The sequence below is a fragment of the Coregonus clupeaformis genome, chromosome 28 (assembly GCF_020615455.1).
Source record: "Coregonus clupeaformis isolate EN_2021a chromosome 28, ASM2061545v1, whole genome shotgun sequence".
In the NCBI taxonomy this organism is placed as follows: domain Eukaryota; kingdom Metazoa; phylum Chordata; class Actinopteri; order Salmoniformes; family Salmonidae; genus Coregonus; species Coregonus clupeaformis.
Genome location: NC_059219.1, coordinates 31,005,892 through 31,020,325, shown reverse-complemented (window position 1 = coordinate 31,020,325; position 14,434 = coordinate 31,005,892). Strand labels below are relative to the sequence as shown.

At 40.1% G+C, this 14,434-nt stretch overlaps 1 pseudogene; it reads left to right on the top strand.

Moving 5' to 3' along the window:
- The first annotated feature begins 6,899 nt into the window (after window positions 1-6,899).
- LOC123482102 lies at window positions 6,900-11,397 on the top strand (annotated as a pseudogene).
- Window positions 11,398-14,434: the final 3,037 nt, after the last annotated feature.

Below are 14,434 nucleotides of genomic sequence, written 5' to 3'. Positions count from 1 at the left end.
ACACACACACACACACACACACACACACACACACACACAGAGAGAGAGAGACACACACACACACACACACAAACACCACACACACACACACACACACACACAACACACACTCACACACACACACAAACACACACACACAGACACACACACACACACACACACACACACACACAAACAGGAGGCAGTAAGCACACAAACACACACATGTGCACACACATACCCCACGAGAACACACATAAGCACACGTTCCTTTACAGAGACACACACACACAACCATATGGCAGGTGTGCCCATGATGCCAGGTGAGTCAGTGTCTATGTGATGTTACTCTCTCATCTATCTAATAAAAGCGTGAGAGGCTTGGCTATGATAAACACATTATCAGTCTATGTCTTTAAGAGCAGGTTATTATGATATATAATAATTGTAAGCTTTATTACCATAGCCTCATTCCTTGTCACATAGTTATTCTCTTTCCTTTACCTTGTACATTCCTAATGCTATCATTTGTGTTCTTGTTGTCCCTTCATTTATAAGGGATTAGGGTCAGAGGGCAATGTCACTATTGACCTGAACAATATTAAAAAAATTCTAAAATCAAGCCATAGCCATTTGTTTGGACAGGTATAGAACATGTACCAGGTTTTCCTGGTGATCAGATATGATAATTACTGTGATTACATTTTACTCATATGTGTAATCATATACCAATACTTATAACGGCTTTATAACAGTCTTATATGCTAACCTAGTCTTTCATGATTTTACTCTTTGTGGTTCTATTTTTGGTTCACTGATCATCCATTGGTAAATACTGATAGGGGAGGGGATTCAGTTTCACACAGATAGAAGTTCTATATTCAATAATGACAACAACAACATTAGATCCATCATGGATTAAACATGACCCAAAGTTCTGCTATCATCTTTTATTTGTCTCTCATTGATTTCACTGTCAGAGCATGCAGCGTCAAAAAAGCTATCAAGTTGTTCCAACCTATCACACTCAAAAACACCAAAAAAAACCCACAATGCCTCAACATTAACATATAGACGATTTTAAAAAAACAGATATAACAATGATCATTTAGCAATGTACTATCATTCATTTTGATTACTGTTATTATTCTTCGTAGTAATTGTGGTAGTATTTCACATTACACATTGTTGCAGTTCCTGGTAAACTCATACTTTCAAATATCTAAATTATATACTCCTGTCCCCATATATATGAGTTTCAATTTCAAGTTTCAAGTTTTTTATTATCACATATTTGATTCTATTGTGTTTCTTACTTGCAGTTTCCATCTGACAATCAACAACAATTATAATACAAATTAAAATATAACACTAAGTAAATGGCTCATAGAATAAATACCTTTTTAGCATAAGTATAATACAGGAAGGCACAATTTATAGTCCAATATTTACACATGTATCAATCATTGGGGACAAGTGTTTAAATTTGTAGTATTAGCAATAGTAAATAAGAGTCTGGTTGCAGCAGTTGTGGTGTGTGTGTGAGAGAGAGGGAGTGTGGATGTATAAATGCACAACGACCATTAGTTCCTAACCCCAGCAGGCAGTAGTAACAACAACCATTTTTTATGCTGCTCAACAAGCCATATATAAATATCCCTAATATGACATATTAGGGAAAGGTTTATGGGTGGTGGTGGGGGGCTGTCTGTGCACTCACCTACTGCTCTCACAATTAACTGGCAATGGGCCATGCCCTCATGATTCTGGGAATTCAAAAGACCAAAGCACCTCCCCTTTAATACTGTCTCTAAAAACTCATTAAGTGACTTAATCATCTCAGACTCTAGTGTGTCCTTGGGCTGTCTGAGCCGGCTGTGGTGAGAGAGAGTGGATCATTAGCAAGCGAGGAAAGTGACAGAATGGATGAAGAAGAGTTGTTGTTATGCTCTATTGTCTTCTTATATGTTGTTTGTGTGATTACAAATTAACTGAAAAGACAAGTGTGTATTGAATAAGGCTCTATGTTTAGAGTGGTGACAGGAATGGGCAGAGGTTTCAAATCAGTTATCTACACTCTTCATTCCACTTAAGCATGTGAAATCAAATCCCCTTATCCCTCTCTCACTTGGACTGCAGCTATGATCATGAACTGTTGATGTCCTTTCTACTTTGGGCAAATGATGCTGTAAATACTCTGCTTTTGGGTTAGATGGCGATATACACAAATCAAAAGTTCTACTGAGGTCTGTTCTTACAGAATGTTAACTTTAGACCCTGTCTATTCTAAGATCGTGATAGATATGCCAATTACTTGGCTCTACCAAGAGTGTAGAAAAATGTTATTATTTTGATAAATGTAATTTTAAATTAATTTAAGTTCTGGAAAGATTCTAGAGATCCATTTAAACAGGAATATAGCAGTGGGGCATCATTATTTTGGTGTTTCACAACACATCTTTGCAATTCCGGCTCATATGAGATTTGTACACATCAAAGTTGGCTACCCTGTTGCCTTGCTGTCACTCGATGCTCAGTATTCAGTGCAGGCGAATCGTTGCTCTATCTACGTAAGACAATGAGGCTACCCTGATAAGGTTTTGATTAGTCATTTTCAAAGCTGTAGCGATCAATTATTTTAAGAGAAAAAGCAGGCTATCTCACCCCTTGACCTAATCAATTTTTCTTTCTTTAATCAATCCATCATCTCTTAAAAACAATCACATCATGATACACTGGCTGTCAGTTCCAAAGCTCTGATACTCTGTGAGTGACAATCTCTTTGATGAAGAGTGTGGTAGGGTGCTTGTCCTGCAGGCATCAAGTTATAAAATGTAAATCAAGTTGACATGTTAATGTACACCTCAAAACAGCTCTTTTGATTCAGTAATTTAATTTTAATTTGTGATGATCGGTTTGATAGATGGCTATACTGGCCTATTTCAAAATCTTAGAGGTGTGCCTTACAATAACATGCTTTTCTTGCTTGTGGTGCAGGAGTTACAGCACGAAACACAAGTGTATTGAATGAACTCAGAGGTGTGTATATCGTTTGTCTTACATGGTCTCTGACCGAAACATTGATGTTCGATTCTGCAGAGGAAAATCGTGTGTTCAGGAAAATTTGTATTTCAATACCAACTAAAGGATCCCTGTACCAAGTAATGACAAATATAATATTCAGGTTCCAGTAGAGATGTTGTTGAATGTATAGTCTGTACATTTTTGTCTAATGCTATGCAATACTAGTTTCAGTAAGTAAGAGAAAACAATGTCATTATTTAACAAAACATTGGCTCAATAATAAACTGTTGTTTACAACACCCTCAGCAAATACTTGTCACATGCTTCTTAAACAACAAGTGTAGACTAATAGTGAAATGCAAGCAGACTGAGTGACTAAGATAGAGGAACTCCTATAAAAAATATATTTGGTATGTATATACACTTTAAAAATTGGTTCCTTATAGAACCAAAAGTTCCTAGTAGCAGCTGATTCTATGAACCCACAAAAAGGTTCTATATAAAACCCAAACCAACCTTTCTATATGAGTGGAATGTAGGTGGGACCTGTCTTATATAATGTATCTATACATTAACACAAAACTAGACATCTTCAAGTAGGCCCACCTTCCTTTATAGGCTATAGAAGCAGAACAAACCTAACTACCCTATCTCCTACTCCAGGTGATATATAGCATGAACAGTGGAAATCACAGAGTAGCTAAGGTAGGCTATAAAATTGACAGTGTTTTATTTGTGAAATTGTTTTTATATTTTTCTGATGTAAATGCAGTGGTGTAAAGTACTTAAGTAAAATTACTTTAATGTACTACTTTTTTTGTTTATATTTTCTTCTTTTTTACTTTTACTTCACTACATTCCTAAAGAAAGTATTTATTTTTATTTAAAAAAATTCTTATTACATTTTGATGTTAGCAGGACAGAAAATGTCCAATTCACCTTATCAAACATTACTGCCTCTGATCTGGCGACTCACTAAACACAAATGCTTCGTTTGTAAATGATGTCTGAGTGTTGGAGTGTGCCCCTGGCTATCATACATAAAATAAATAAAATGAATTTGAAATGATTCATACTTTTACTTTTGATACTTAATATATTTAAAACCAAATACTTTTGGGCTTTTATTAATTTGTATTTTACTGGAGGTGACTTTTACTTGAGTCAATTTCTGTATACTACTTTTACTCAAGTATAACAATTGGTACTTTTCCCACCACTGTGTAAATACAGAAAAAAATGGAAGCTCAGAAACCCTCTTTTCCACCAACCCCAACCCCCAAGACAGTGGTTTTATAGTGGAGGCTGGAGTCTTTCATCTTGATTACTACATTTCAGAGGGCAATATATGCCAAATAATATGCATTATGATGCATTAGATTTTATATTGAGGAAAATACTCTGATTAAGTTATGAGTCTAAGGGTTGAAAATTGTAACCGTGCCATTTCTAGATAGCATATCCAAATGGATGGTCCTATGAACAACAGGATACTCACCATATGTCAGATGGAGTGTGCACTACTTAGATGTTCAATCACAGCTAGATTTTTCCTACATTTATCTATCCTCCAACAATTATCAACGTATGGTACATACAAACAGCGCTCCCCTACGTTGCCTTCTGTCTATTGACAGTCAGCGACTGCGCAAACCTACTTGTAGCGAGCATAGAGCCCCGTGATGGAGCAGAGGGCCCTGTAGGAGAAGAGGGCCCTGTGGTGGAGCAGAGCCCTGTGATGGAGCATAGAGCCCTGTGTCGGAGCTGGACTCACAGAGCTATTGTGTTTTCTGCCAGGTGTTGCTGGTGAGTAAAGTAGCCGGCACCCGACCCAGTGGATCAGTCCCAGGTGGAGTGGATGGAGCCGGAGGAGGAGCTCCAGGCGCAGCAGTCAGAGAGGTGTTTGGAAGAGGTGAGTTCACCTGTCATCATCATCATCATGATAATATTAAAGGAAAGATTTACCCATTTGGAATGTTATAATACACATGTACCAAAAAATAATGACCCCGGAGTCGCATAGAACATCACCAGAGATAAATAAAAACAATATAACATTCAAAATGGTTGAATCTTTCCTTTAATCCAATCAATATCACCATAATCATCAATGATGTATTACACAAATGAATCACAAAAATGGGTGTATAACTAATAGCTTATATGCACGACAAAACACACATTGATCTGATGGTCGCTCATTGATTTGTCTGTAAAGAACATGCCTTTTTAGCGAATGGGGTGAGACTATTGTACGTGTTAGTTGTAAACTCTGGCTTCAAGTCATGAGTTATCATGTCATCTATATGAGACCAGACGTTTTGTGTGGCCCCTGATTGGTCATTTACAGGCAACGGCAGGAATGTCTGTAGGTTCTAAATATTCTCATATACACTATGAGAGAAGAGACCCTCTATAATTCACCACTGCCTTCCTTGTGGCATGTGACTGACCTTGCCGATCTTCTGGGATATCTCAATGGCACTTCACAGCATGTCCTCTCCAAAGTGGCTTCACCGCTAAAGGGTTCAGCTCTGGTAGAGACAAATGATGTATGCAATGATTGTGGGTGACGGGAACGCACTATGACATGTCACCAGTATTTTCCTCACTTCTTTTTTATCTTGGCTGTGACCCTGTTTTAGCTTTGTATTCCAACAGTGTGGGAGTCACATACCCACTTCCTCATTTTGGCATGTACTTTTTCGACGGCTGGTTCCCGTTGGGTTAGTTATTATTTTACCCAAAACGGTTACAGGAGGACACATTTTGGCAGAGGTGCTTTGGGGTTGAATACCGTGTTGACAGCCGAGGATGTTGGTGGCTGGCATGCCGCCTTAAAACCAACTAAATCTCGTATTTTTAAACAGACAAAACCAGGCAGGGGCTTTTTTTGGGGGGTTCTATGAGCCTCTGTTTAAGTCAATGGCAATTCTACTATGTGAAATAGGGGGTTGGGAGGTACATTTTGTGTGGGTCCAAAGTGGGTTTGTAGAGAAAGGGGTTCAGAAGGACGGGTTTGGGTAGACTACAGAGCTGGTGGTATTCCAAAGGTCCAGCTGGTGGGTGACCCAAACGTACTTGGTCAGCAGGCCAAACTTGGCTCCCTGCTGGATTCCAGCACATTCACAGGTCCTAAAGCCTGTCCAGTGATCGTGGACAGATTGTCTTCGTGAAGCTTGTTAAAGGGGGAAGGAAGGCTAATAGGGGGTGGGTCATATGTTCTTTGTAAACATTCTGGATTTTGTTCCTAAATATACAGCAGGACTAGGTGGGTTTGTGTTATGATATTCAATCACATTATATCGACAACGCTCTGACTACACACACACACACACACACACACACACACACACACACACACACCCACTTCACACTCAAATACCCACTCTTCCACATCTCAACACACTCCTAACTCCAGTCAAAGTTGAGCCATACTAAACCCCCCACACTGTATTGTCAAGAATTGGGATTTCCTACTTTCCTTTTTAATCTAACACCAGTGTTTGGTTTTGTCAAATTGCCATAGGCCCAATACTGTCATCTCACATCCTCCTAATACCCTCTCCCTCTTCTCCCCCACTCAGGCTGGAGTGAAAGGCAGTTAAAATGCCTGCTAGGTGTGTTCGGGAGGCAGGCGGACTCTGGGCCGACAGTAATTGAGTAAGACAGTTATGCTTTACCCCTGCAAAACTGTCATTGCTATCTAAGTGTACATTGTCACATGAATTAAATTCAAGTGAGTGGATTTGGTTGGATGCTCAGCCAAGGTTGACAAAATCCCTAAAGCATGTGCACCTCTGAAAGCTGCTTTTTTTTCTGGAGGTGGCACAGGTAGAGGTTCTTCCTGACCTGGATTTTGAAATGTATTTTTATTTTTCACTACAGCATGAAACCAAGACCGAAAGCACCGAACGCAGGTTTATTTATTGACCGTGACGGAGAGACGAAGCATGGGAGGACTCGGTCAACATAGGTGAGCGATATAATGTCACATGACATCAGGACTTCAATGTCTATTATAATAATCTGTTATTCCAGGAAGGATATTGGCAGCACCAACAGGTCTCACTGACTAAAAGGCCTGCGATTGCAGAAAACAAGCAAATGTAAACAAGTTCAATATTTCTCCAATAACATCCGGCTTCACGTAAACTAAAGTCTGGAGTCATAACACATCAATTCCAAAGTGGCTGATTTAGACTCAACTTATGCTACTAACTGCTAAACCACACCAGCCTTCTGGCTCCTGGAGAGTTGGACTAAAATACAAGCAAAAAGGTTGAGTAAATGTGAACGTGTGATTGAATTACTCAGCAGGTCATCTACCCCAGGCCTTCCCAAACAGACCTTGACTCACCACTGACTGCACCGAACCGTGTGACCTGACCTCTGAAATCCACTAAACACCCTTTAGACTTCATCAGTCTTTCTCCTGAGTGGCTGGAGCTTTTAGTCCTTATAGATCTTACATTACTCAGTATATCAACCTCAGTATTTCTTTCGTTTTTGTTTACCGACTTAACCGCACTATTGTGTTCCTTTGCACTAATAATCCTCATTCCTGTTAACACAGGATTACTAAACATGGGCTATTAGCACCCTTCACAAGACTTTAGGTAGGCTGAAATTAATAGGGAAATAAATGTTGAATGTTTATATGACAAACGTTGGGCGTGTTTGCAGATTGGTAAGGGGATACCAGAATATTTTATTGACAGTGCCACATGGGGTTGATCCAGATCCCATTTCTTTGTGAGAAGATCTTCACCCCTCAAAGGGCAAATGTCACCCTAAGTTCATGTGGAAACCCCCAGTAGTTCTGAATGCTGACTGGTTATTGGGACTGTATTAAAGACATGCTCCGGAACTTTGGCGACTAGTAAGTATTTTTTTTAACCTCCCACTTTGGGCTGGATGTGTAGCCTAGCGGTTAAGCACTTTGGGCCAGTGACGTGGTGCACACATCTGCATATATGTGACATAGTACACAATTTATGGGGGCCACTTTCAGAACTACTGGCTAAAGAGTATACAAAAGACCCAGATAGTCTCTTTAAGTAGGCTTTTGTTGTTGCAGGAATAGATATTGTAGGGGTATAATTACTGAAACAGTAATTCCTGCTCTTTACTAACAAGTTTCCCAGTAAGTATGTGTGGACGAGGAGGCACCCCCAGGAAGAGGAAGAGGCCCAGGGCCTCCACTAATCCTGTTGTATGGTATCAATGTTGTAACAACCTCTTTCTTATCTAAACTCAGTTTTATTAGCCCCATATTTGTCTTAGAAATGCATACTGGGATATTTCAGTCATTTTGAGTGTCCCAGAGTCTCAAAGTCAACATATTTATGAAACCCTTAAACAAGTCAACATTTCACAGGTGATCTTCAATTTCAAAATGACTCAGGACAAAGCCTTCAGGTGGTGGGTGTAAAATGTCCACTGCTTGGCCCCCCTGGTGGTCAACAGCAGGAGTGATTCACTCTTTTAATCTCTGTCTCCCCCTGGTGGTCAACAGCAGGAGTGATTCACACTCTGTGTTTCTGTCTCCCCCTGCAGGTCGTAAACGGGAGTGGTTCACGGTGGACGAGGCCATCAAAGTCCTGCAGCACCACAAGCCGGACCACGCTGAGTACCTGAAGCGGCTTAATCTCAGCTGCTCCCCAACTAACGGGAACTCCCTGCTCCCCAGCCCGCCCCCTAATGACAACTTCCCCCGTTACGGCCCCCCCACCACTGGATCTGTTCTGGGCCCCTCGCGCAGATAGGACTGGCCCCTTCCCACGCCCATGAACTATCTTCTACCTGTACAGATACACTGAAAACTGACATTTTGCATGAATATACGAATCCTCAGAGTCACGGCTCACGCCACATGTATGTAAATGACTGTATACTTGGACAAACCAAAGCCATACTTGGAACTGTGTCTGGATGATTCCGTTAAGGAATGCCTTTCAGTAACTTCTTTAAGAATGTTCTATTGGGGTCAATTGTATTATTATTTTATTCCATAATGAAGTAAATCACACAACATGGCTGCCACAGAAAAGGGGTCATTGGCTGACAATAAGATGGAAAATGGCGGTGTCACTGGACCTCGGGAGCTGGCGCAGTCTTGACAACAAAGAGATGCTACCTCAGTTGGACGAGCACTGGAAGGACCGTCTTAGCACGGTGTCGGATTCCCTTTGGCTGGTGTTTAACCTATACTAACAAACTACAGCTCAAAAATATGACTGTTTATCTACTTCAAGTAGTACCATAAAGTGTGGACAGAAGACAAGGGCTCACTATTGTCACTCCCCCTTCACCTCAGTAATTGGTGTACTTCTTCAAGTTTAGTTGTAAAAACAACAAAAGGTTGTTTTTAAAAAAAAAAAAATTTTTTTATACGGAGCATTTCACATTTAATTGCCTTTAATTGTGTTGCCTTGATTGTCATCATCTATCATCATCATGAATAACACTCATTTGATAAACTCATTTAATTATTAACCCCGCCCCATATATGATCACTTCAATCTTCAAAAGAGCCTCTTTACAAGTTGAAGGCAGGCCCTCTTTAAAAGAATAATATCTATATTTCATTAAATTGCCACAAATTATGTCTCCTCCATTCTGAGATAATGTACCTTAATCCACACTTGTGCATCTTGTCTGACCACTGAATGAGGATTGAACCCCCCACACAGGGGATCTGTAAACACTTTGCTGCAGAGAAGTGTAGAATTATGTGTCTGGTTAACAGAAATGCAACCATATTAACTTTTCTCCTCTCCATCTTTTAGATTGTTTTTCTAATGATGTAAAAATATATATACTGTATATATATAAAATTGTTGTAAGTGTGTGTTTCATGGAGAAATGCTGTGCCATGTAGTGAAGGTCTGACAGTAAAAATGTTCCTCCTTTCAGTTCCACCTAAGAACAGAGATGAGATGACATGGAACAACGAATAGGAAAGTTGTCTGAAAGAGAAAGGGAGTTGATGGAAATTGGTGCTTTCGGTGTTGGATTTATGGTGGAACAGCAATGGTGGTTAGGCTGAACCAGGAAATGTTCTTACGATGGACATGTATGTGAGATATTATAGTTGAGAACACACTTGTAAATTGTACTGCTTTACTGGAGATTACACAAGCATAAAAGTGGTTTCACTTTTTAATCTTATTACTCAAACACTATCTCACCCAGACTCCCAGCATTAACATTATCACAAGAACACCCCTCTGGGGCAGACTTGGATCAAATACATACCAGTATGTCAACTTTCAAATACATGAGGTATTGTAGGGTGGGCGGAGTTTGTATTTTGGGGATTATTCCATTGGTTCCATTTTACTAGGCAAGCTAAATCAAGTGCACTGTATTTTACATGTGTACTTGACCCAGGTCTGCCATAGTGGATAATGCTTGTTTTGTTTTGAGCTCATGCCTCATCAAAGCAGTTATTTGGGAGAGAGCGTTTAGGAGCCAGTAAGTAACCCAAGAAAACGTGTTAAAAGATGAAGGTGGGATCTATTGTGAGTTTGATATTGACCCTTCTCAAAATGTGTGATTGGACAGTCGTCTGGCTGGTCCAGTCTTTCTATAAAGCCTGTGATTGGATAAAGTCTGCCACTTGGTCAGACTACATGTGGTGTATGTTGCATACATTGTGTCTGTGTGACAATTAAATAAATATCGATCCTGGGCCAAATGAAACATGTTTGATATAATTGGCCAGGCAGAATGATAAAGTCAAAATCTACTTACTCTAGCCATGTCTAATACGTGATAATAATTGGTACATTTGGTAATGTTCTAAGGATTTCTAAAAATACATGGTTATTCATGAAACTATCACCTTTAACCAGTTTTATTTTTAATGGATATAACAATTTATATAGATTGGTTGATGCATACTGGTACACTACATTCAGGAAGGAAAGTAAGGACATTAATGCTATTTGTCCTGATTTGAAAAAAGTGACAAATTTACAGCAGCTGTAGTTTTATTTTGAATGAATAATGGACCCTTATTACTGACACTAAACAGTCCCTGTAGAATGAATGCGTGGGGGACTGCTGTGAATGTGTGCTGATCAACTTTGTGCCAGGCACTGTCTCACTAGGGTGTGTTGAAGCACTCACTTGTTTATCAATGCAAACAGAATTTCCTTTATGATCACATGTACAGTGAAATGGGATAAAGTGGATTGAAGACTATTCTGTTTGGAATAATCATTCATTAAAAGGGAATTACTTGACTCCAGCCTGTCTGTACTGCATCTACTCATTTTGTTCAGTGTTTCTCCAGTCTTTTGGTACATTGTTGGTGCATGGTTGTGTTAGTGGGTGGGTCAGTTGTTACTTTGTGTTAATTTTCCAATAAAAAGACAGTATAGAACAGGAAGTCCACAAGGATGCTTCATGGAAACGGACACAAGATGACTGCTCCAGGGCACTTAGGAGGGATGCATGAAACTTACTGTATGGCCCTCAATATTTTTAAGGTTGTTATATGGCCCATATAACTACCATGTACACTGAACAAAAATATAAACGCAACATGTAAAGTGTTGGTCCCATGTTTAATGAGCAGAAAAAATATCCCAGACATTTTCCATACGCACAAAAAGCTTATTTCTCTAAAATGTTGTGCACAAATTTGTTTACATCCCTGTTAGTGAGCATTTCTCCTTTGCCAAGATAATCCATCCACCTGACAGGTGTGGCATATCAAGAAGCTGATTAAACAGCATGATCATTACACAGGTGCACCTTGTGCCGGGGACAATAAAAGGCCACTCTAAAATGTGCAGTTTTGTCACACAACACAATGCCACAGATGTCTCAAGTTTTGAGGGAGTGTGCAATTGGCATGCTGACTGCAGGAATGTCCACCAGAGCTGTTGCTAGAGAATTTGATGTTCATTTCCCTACTATAAGCCACCTCCAATGTTGTTTTAGAGAATTTGGCAGTACATCCAACCGGCCTCACAACCACAGATCACGTGTATGCGTCATGTGGGCGAGCGGTTTGCTGATGTCACTGTTGTGAACAGAGTGCCCCATGGTGGCGGTGGGGTTATGGTATGGGCAGGCATAAGCTACGGACAATGAACACGATTGCATTTTATTGATGGCAAGTTGAATGCACAGAGAGATACCGTGACGAGATCCTGAGGCCCATTGTTCGTGCCATTCATCTGCCGCCATCACCTCAGGTTTCAGCATGATTATACACAGCCCCATAACGCAAGGATCTGTACTCAATTCCTGGAAGCTGAAAATGTTGCAGTTCTTCCATGGCCTGCATACTCACCAGACATGTCACCCATTGAGCATGTTTGGGATGCTCTGGATCGACATGTACGACAACATATTCCAGTTCCCGCCAATATCCAGCAACTTCGCACAGCCATTGAAGAGGAGTGAGACAACATTCCACAATCAACAGCCTGATCAACTCTATGTGAAGGAGATGTCGCACTACATGAGGAAAATGATGGTCACAGCAGATACTGACTGGTTTCCTGATCCACGCCCCTACTTAAAAAAAAAAGGTATCTGTGACCAACAGATGCATATCTGTATTCCCAGTCATGTGAAATCCATAGATTTAGGGCCTAATTAATATATTTCAATTGACTGATATCCTTATATGAACTGTAACTCTGTAAAATCTTAGAAATAGTTGCATGTTGTGTTTATATTTTTGTTCAGGATAGATAACCTGAAGGCTACCTTCCTCTGTTTAGGTGTCCCAGGTGTCTTTGATGCTGTAGCAGTGTCTTCAGGTGCTCAGGGTCAGAGACAGACTGAACACACTCCTCCAGGTCAGAGAAGGCAAGGCTGAGACAAGATGCTGTCTGAGGGTGAGAGAGGCAAACTTAAAGTTAAAAGGTTAAAAAGTCCAATCCCAAATCAACCCCTAGCTCCTACCTACTGGACACGTGTTGATGTTCAGTCCATTGATTAATTTATTAAAGGGGGTTCATTCGTTCACAACTGTAAACGCAACATTTTTCACATTTGAATGGATAGGATGAAGATGTATTCATATCAGTACCTGTGTAAAGCTGGGCACCGGCAGCAGCTCCTCCAGTCTGGAGAAGAACTCCCACAGCAGAATCTGCAGTGCTGTGTCATACTTAGAGCCGTACTTCACTGGGAACACCTCCTTTAATGAAAATGTAGAGAGCCATTACACAGTGAGGTGAATGGTCTTGCCTATAACACTAGTTATCATCAATATGCATTAGTTTCATACAATACTTGTTTTATTCATTTGCACTAATATTCTTGATTTTTGTCACAGCACCCAACTTGAAACACAACACACACATCACATGCTTGGTAGCATTACATTCAATTTCAGGTGCATGCTAGCCTGCTTGCTCTTCAGGCATATCCAACACTTTTGCTTGATTAGTACACAGAACTACCCAACTGTGGTATAGAGAATATAAAGTGTGTATTAGTAATTGACAGGTGTGATACAGGTGTTGTATATCCAAAATGATTGGATAGTAAATGGAAAAATGGAGGGAAAAAAGTGTTACAATTAACAGACCTCATCCAGAATTCGGCATAATTTACAACAGTGGTTCCCAGTACTAGAAGTCCTGGGGGTACTTGGCCTATCCACAGGGGGTACTTGAGAATACTCATGAGACCATAGGCCTACTGGTAAAATGCACGAGGGGGTACTTCAGGGGTACTCCGGGCACAGCAAAATTCAGTTGGTGGTACAGTACCTGAAAAAGGTTGGGAACCACTGATCTACAACAGGAATGGGGGTGGGGGTGACAAACAATTAATTAATTAATTTGGCACTCATGAGGGGCCTCAGTTGCTCGCTGGTCTGCCTACCCACACATGCAGTCAGTGCCGGCCCTAGCCTTTTGGGGGCCTTAAGTGAAGTTGAGTTAATTTCCTGCAATTCTACACATTTTGCCATGGGCCGGAGAGAAGATTTTGCAATTTTATAACTAATTTCATGCAATTCTACTCATTTTGTAAATCTGAGACTCAAATTAGTATGATATGTTATGTTTGATATGATTACGTAAGACAGGTTACTTAAGACGAGAACAAAAGGAGGGTGGTTGGTCAGGGTGGATGGATGAGCGTATAACTTTAGCATGTTAGCAACTTTTTAACTACTTTGCATGTTAGCTAACCCTTCCCCTAACCCCCAGCCTAGCTAGCGTGAGCCGCCTAGCTAGCGTCAGCCACCTAGCTAACGTCAGCCACAACATATTGGAATTTGTAACATATCATATGTTTTGCAAATTTGTATCATACGAATTGTAATTCGTAACATATACGAAATGGATGATGGACATCCACAAATTAATACATACTATACTAAACATAACATAACATATCATATTAAACGTGTCTCGAATTTACATACAGAATAATACAAAATTCTCTGAGA